Genomic DNA, 7,564 nt, shown 5'->3' with positions numbered 1-7,564 from the left:
AAAAAAAAAAAAAAAAAAAAAATATCGTTTAATTTGCGTCAAAGCATCAATATAAAACTACGCGAGTGCAAAGATAGCCATATAGCAGTGACTTTGTGAAAGCATCATATTCGTAATATCGTCAAGTGATTCTCCACATTCGAGTGGCAACAGTTATTATTGGCTTAAAGTGTACACACACGCACACGACAGTAAAAAGTGTAATATCCATTTTAAATTTAGTTGCAATATCAGTTTTTTTTTTGATTTCCGACTTTCTTGCTATCGTCATTAGATTAAATTCACTTTTTGTGTTAGTTTCACAGAAGTAGTCAATTTCTTGCACTAACCTCTTTTCACAATTCACTTGTCATTGGTTTGTGAACACATAACCTCACTTCCGAAATCTGCATGTTAATTAGCTTTTCAATTCAAAGTATTCATCGGAGTTTTTCACAACTAGCCCTTAATTCACGTTATTCTTTTTCACAAAAGGCATGTTTTTTTCAACCATCACAAGCAAAAAGCTTGGTCAAATAAAACGAAATTAGCTTATTTCCTATGTTAGCCTAATTTTGACAGTTGTTTGACTGCAAATAGTGTCAAAGTAAAATTTTACCTCTTTCTGATTGGCTGAAGGAGAAAATCTCTGATGCTGAATGGCAATGCCTCTTGTTCAATACACAAGCCAAGATAGCTTTTCATAAGCCAATATAATTATGTTGGGTAAGTCCTCCATACAAAATAAGCTAATAGCTTAAATTTCTGGACAAATAAAATACCGCTAAAGTCACTTTGTTGAATCTTGGCTCTATTGCTTTTTGATCTGCACACATTTTATTGTTTTATAAGGACACTGCTGGTCCCTAGAAATACATATATATCTACACGTATATATCTGCACAGTTGGGTGGCGAGTTTTATTTGCATACACGCATCAAATTTACATTATATCCATAAACCTTTGCTGAAAAAAAATTTAAAAATAAAGAATTGGAAAAATTATGAATATTTTCATTGTGGATACATTTTACACTCTTTGGCGGTTTTTGGTATTTTGACTCTACCGGCAAACAATTTCGTTTTTTGAAAAATTCAACAGGTTCGAATAATCTGCTACATATTTGCCTTTAGCATTATCAAATCTTCGAAAAGATGTTTAAACTTTTACGAACTCCTGTTCTTTCTGTTGGTTGTAAACCCATTTTCAACCTCACAATGAATTCATTCATGAGCTTAGCGGAAGAAGTGACAGAATTCTAGTCCGACTTTCTTGCTTCGTCAATATCAGAGCAAAATAAGCATGTCCTTGCGATTAAGCAGGAAACTCAGAGCTCTGTGGGCGAAAACAAAACTAGCTTACGATGCCCTCAACACCTCTGAAGAATTTTCACAAGAAGATAAGAGGACATACAGAAAAATAAATAGAGGCGCGTTTGCTAGTTATGTAAATTGCATGTCGTTTTTGGCTGCTCAGGCTGAGAAACTAGCAAAAGAAGACCGGGATGTAGAGCAGAAGCCTATGCGAAAACACAATATTTACCTTCCACCGTGTGATACCGATGTTTTCAAAGGCGATTATCTGTCTTGGCCATGAGATATGTTCACGGCCATTTACATCTCGAATCAGGAGCTTACTCCAGTTGAGAAGCTATATTACCTCAACCAAAAAACTAGAGGGGAGGCCAAAGACATTGTGAATAAGTGTCTTATGACTAATGAAGGTTTCGCCACAGCGTGGAGTAATTTGTGTGAGCGATACGAAAATAAGCGTATCCTCATTAATACACTATTAAAAATTCTGTTTAATCTTAATTCCGTTGATAGTGAGTGTGGTAGCTCAATAAAAAGATTGCAGCGCGATATTAATAATTGCTTTTCATCCCTACAAAGTCATCAAATTGACATTTCAAATTGGGACGCAATTATTGTGTATCATTGCTCTACTGAATTGCCTGACAGTACTTTGGCTCTATGGGAGCAAACCATAGACTACACAGGCGCCTTACCGAAGTCTAACAGGTTTCAAACCCTGGAAACCCTGACAGGCTTGAAGGGTACAAAAGTGGTTAAAGCGCCAAAGCCGCAAAACACCAAAAACCCTTCAGGAGCCCATACCAAAAGACTTGGTGCATTCCAGGCAAGCGTGACCAAGTTCACTTGCACAATGGGCCAAACGAATGAGCACAAACTACGCCGCTATTCCAAATTTTTGAAGCTTACGCCTGATGAGAGGTTTAATTTCTTAAAGAGCAAGAACAGTTTCCTGAATTGTTTGAGTGCTGCACATACCGTGACAAGGTGCACAAGCCCCTTTAATTGCAGCACGTGCCACTCGCGACATCACTCGCTCCTGCATATTCAGACAAATGTGCAAAAGGCAACAGCGGCTCGCATGCCGACTGGACCTGTCAATAACTGAGCATCTTCTTCTCAACAGGCTCAAGCAAAGCGCAGCTTTAATAATAGAACTCATAACAATAAAAGCAAAAACGTTAAGTCCTGTTATGTTAACACGAATTCAGGTGTGCTCATAGGAACAGCTTGCGTAAATATACGTCTCAATGGCACAGATTTTTCTGCTCGAATACTTATTGATTCTGGTTCAGAGTGTTCGTTCATATCAGAACGACTCAAACGCAGAATCAACCTGCCAGCTAAGACGATGCATGCCCAAGTCACGGGCATTACGAATGCAACCTCTGCGAGGTCAAAGAGGCATGCAGCATAGAACTTCGATCCCCAGTTGATCCATTGTTCAGCCTGAATGCAACGGTGCTCATCCTAACAAAACTAACTGGAAATCTACCATCCTGTCATATCAGCGCCATGACTATGCAGGTATTTCCAGGTCTTGTTCTAGCTGATAAACGGTTTTACGTTAATGAAGAAGTAGACCTCGTACTTTGCGGAGATATTTATCCGCAAATTATTTTATGCGGCCTGCAGAAAAATGTACTCAGTACACTTCTCGCCCAAGAAACCGTGTTCGGTTGGATATTACCCGGTTGCACAGATGCACCCAATCCAACCAACAATATAGTTTCGTATCACAGTGAAGTTGTCTTGGACAAGCAGCTTACTGCATTCTAGGAACTAGAAGACATATCAAACAAGTAAGAAAGTCTAAGTTCGGGCGGAGCCGAACATTATATACCCGGCGCAAGTATTTAACATATGACTTTCACCTTTACGAAAGCTACCGCTAGATGGTAAGCCGGGGTGTATCAATTTTTAGTAAACTAACGTCCTTAAATTTCGAAATATTGCAGTTTCAAGCATTTCTGAAATTTAGCATTATATGAAAAGCGGCCGTAATTTTAGTCCGATTTCAATAATTTTCAATGCTTTGCTTTTATGTGGCAAGCACAATAAAAATACCGAGTTTGGTACAAATTGGTAGAACGGTTACCGATATACATATATGTGATCATAAGTGGGCCGTGCCACACCCATTTTCCAAAATTTTACCATAAACGTATTTCCTGGTAAAGAAGCATGAATTTTGAATAAATTAGCTTTAATATTTACTGATTTATCGAAGATTTTTTATTTCTCTAAATTACCGTTATATGGGATGTGGGCGTGGTTATTGTCAGATTTTTTTTAATTTTCGGCCATTTAGTATGGGTATTTAGTATTGTAGGGGTTGACAACTGTGCCAAGTTTGGAATAAATTGGTGCAGCGGTTACCAAGATATACACATGTAACCATAAGTAGGCGTGGCTACGCCCATTTTCCAAAAATTTATAATATTCTTATTTTTGATCTAAAAATTGTTGTAAATATCAATTTTGAGTGAATAATCTTCAGTAGTTACTGACATATCGCAGTTTTCGTATTTCCGAAAATTACCGTTATATGGGATGTGGGCGTGGTTATTGTCCGATTTTTAAAATTTTCAGCCATTTAGTATGCCGTATCAACGCCAACAACTGTGCCAAGTTTGGAAGAAATTGGAGCAGCGGCTACCAAGATATGTATACACATGTAACCATAAGTGGGCGTGGCTACGCCCATTTTCCAAAAGTTTATAATATTATTATTTTTCGTCTGAAAATTATTGTAAATATCAATTTTGAGTGCATTATCTTCAGTAGTTCCTAAAATATCGCAGTTTTCGTATTTCTGGAAATTAACGTTATATGGGAAGTGGGCGTGGTTACAGTCCGATGTCGCCCATTTTCAACACCAACATACCATGGATTAACGAAAACCTACATACCAAATTTCGTTGAGATATCTCAATGTTTGCTCGAGTTATCGTGTACACGGACGGACGGACAGACGGGCAGACAGACATGGCTTAATCGATTTCTCTAATCATTCTGAGCATTTATGTACACATTTGTCTATATCTACCTCTATATATATTCGTTTTGGCTGTTACAAACAACCGTTATGTGAACAAAATTAATATACCCTTGTGCACAAGTGCGCTCGGGTATAAATATTACGAAATAAAATATGAGCCAAGTTTGGAAGAAATTTGTGCAGCGGTTACCAAGATATACACATGTAACCATAAGTGGGCGTGGCTACGCCCATTTTCCAAAAATTTATAACATTCTTATTTTTCGTCTGAAAATTATTGTAAATATCAATTTTGAGTGAATTATCTTCAGTAGTTACTAAAATATCGCAGTTTTCTTATTTCTGGAAATTACCGTTATATGGGAAGTGGGCGTGGTTATTGTCCGATTTTTTAAATTTACGGCCATTTAGTATGCTGTATCAAGGCCAACAACTGTGCCAAGCTTGGAAGAAATTGGTGCAGCGGTTACCAAGATATAGACATGTAACTATAAGTGGGCGTGGCTACGCCCATTTTCCAAAAATGTGTAACATTCCTATTTCTTGTCTGAAAATTATTGTAAATATCAATTTTTAGTGAATTATCTTCAGTAGTTACTAAAATATCGCAGTTTTCGTATTTCTGGAAATTACCGTTATATGGGAAGTGGGCGTGGTTACAGCCCGATTTCGCCCATTTTTAATACCAACCTACCTTGGATTAACGGAAACCTACATACCAAATTTCGTTGATATATCTCAATGGTTGCTCGAGTTATCGTGTACACGGACGGACGGACGGACGGACAGACGGACAGACGGACGGACAGACAGACTTGGCTTAATCGATTTCTCTATTCATTCTGAGCATTTATGTATACATTTGTCTATATCTATCTCGATTCGTTTTGGCTGTTACAAACAATCGTTACTTAGGGCCGGTTGTTCAATGTCTGATTAGCAAAAATCGGAGGTAGAAGCTCCGGTTAAGCACAACTACTGCTTTATCGATCACATGTTACATGCATGATGTCGAAATCGTCGATAGTGTAGTGGTAGTGATAACCAGACATTGAACAACCGGCCCTTAGTCTCGCTACCATTTAGGCAGGAATTTCCCGTAAACATCTGCCTAGGCCCTTCTTTTAAAAAAGCATGCTCTCAGTTCTTCCGGAATTTTACACGGCTTGCAAAGGATACTGTCCTACAAAATGAGTATAATGGGGTACTAGCTGAATATGAATCACTAGGACGCATGTCCAGAATTAATGATAGTATTTCAGCAGACTCTTCCGATAACTAATATTTGCCTCACCACGCTGTCATAAAGGCAGAAAGTACCTCCACCAAAGTTCGAGTCGCCTTTAATGTCTCAAGTCCAACGGCTAATGGCACAAGTATGAGCGATGTACTTCTCCCAGGTCCAGTTCTCCAAGCAGATCTTCCGATCCTTATACTCCGCTGGAGGTTATACAGATACGTTTTTAATTGTGACATCGAGAAGATGTACCGACAAATTTGGGTGGATAGCAACCATACCAAATATCAGCGGATAGTTTTCCGTACAAACCCGAACGAACCTGTAAGTCTATACGAATTAAAGACTGTCACTTTTGGGATTAATTGTGCCATAATACCTCGCGATAAGGACACTTTTACAACTGGCTGACGATGTAGAAAGTTCTTTCCCAATAGCATCTAACATACTACGAAAATGCATGTATGTGGATGGCGTGCTAGCTGGAGGACACAGCATCGGCTCTACCGTAAAAGCAAGAGATTAAATCTCTGAAGTGCTACGGTCAGCCGGGTTTCCGCTAAGGAAATTGACCTTAAACTGTGCGGAAATTCTCAAGGACATCCCAAAAACGGATCTACTCAGTGAAGACTTTTTGGCATTCGAAGATACCAGCACGGTTAAGGCTCTTGGCATAAGATGGAATGCCCATACGGATCTATTCTATTTCATAGCAAGACCATTGGAGGACCGCGATACACTCACAAAAAGAGCGATATTATCAGCTATCGCCAAGCTATTTGGTCCGCTAGGATGGCTTGCTCCAATAATAGTCGTAGCCAAAATACTCATACAAAGTATTGGCTAGAAAGCACAGACTGGGATGTGGCTGTGTCTTCTACGACTTTGGAATGCTGGCAGAATTTTACCAAACATTATCACGAAATCGACAATATTAGAGTACCTCGATGGGTACACTTCTCACCAGGAGATGACATCGAGATACATGGATTCAGCGACGCATCAGAAAAAGCATATGCGGCTACTGCATAGATGCGCGTCAAAAGAGATGATAAAGTTTTGGTCAACCTTCTTTCGGCAAAAACCAAAGTAGCTCCTCTCAAAACTATATCGCTACCTCGACTGGAGCTTTGCGGAGCCGTGCTGCTCGCAGAAATCATAGAATCAGTAACCAACAACCTCAACCTAGGACAATTAAGAACTCATCTTTGTACAGATTCTACCATCGTACTCGCATGGATATGAAAGCCACCTTGTTCTTGGTCAACTTTCGTCGCACACCGAATTACGAAAAAAGTAGAGAAAGTCGGTAACAAGGACTGGTTACATGTAGACTCGGCTTCGAATCCAGCCGATTTGGCTAGCAGAGGACTACCTGCTTCGGAATTGGTCACACATTTTTTGTGGTGGCAGGGACCTTCTTGGTAGCAAGAAGACAACACTAAGTGGCCCGCTCAAGAAACTAACTATCACACAGAAGTTGAAGAAAAAAGAGTCCATGCTTATGCATCAACAAAAGAAAACAATATCGATATTCTTGACCGATTTTCAGATCCACCGAGAGCTTTGAGAGTGTTCATTTCAGGAAAACTCTTGCTTAATTTCATCAGATGAAATTAAGACAACGACACATCTCTTGATAACAATCTACCAGAAGCAATACTACGGAGAAGAATACACGAATTTCAAAACTAGAAAACCCATCGATGCAAAGAGTGAAATCTTTCCGCTTAATCCGTTCGTCGACAAGCACGACATCATCAGGGATGGAGGCCGCCTCGCAGCATCCCAGGACTTAGCATATAATGAGCGCCATCCAATCATTATTCCGTATAACTGCAGATTGTCACGTCTTATAGTCCTGTTGATTCACCAAGTCTCCTTACACGGAGAAAATCAACTCATGCTACGCCTTATTCGTACCCAGTACTGGGTTCCCTGGTTAAAAAACATGATTAGGTCTACCACACACAATTGTAAAATTTTTACCATCTACAAAAAACGATCTCAGACACAAATTATGGGAACTCTTC

Source organism: Rhagoletis pomonella, unplaced genomic scaffold (genome assembly GCF_013731165.1).
Source record: "Rhagoletis pomonella isolate Grant_MI unplaced genomic scaffold, Rhpom_1.0 Rhpom_scaffold_00152, whole genome shotgun sequence".
NCBI classification, from domain to species: domain Eukaryota; kingdom Metazoa; phylum Arthropoda; class Insecta; order Diptera; family Tephritidae; genus Rhagoletis; species Rhagoletis pomonella.
Note: the sequence above shows the minus strand (reverse complement) of the source record.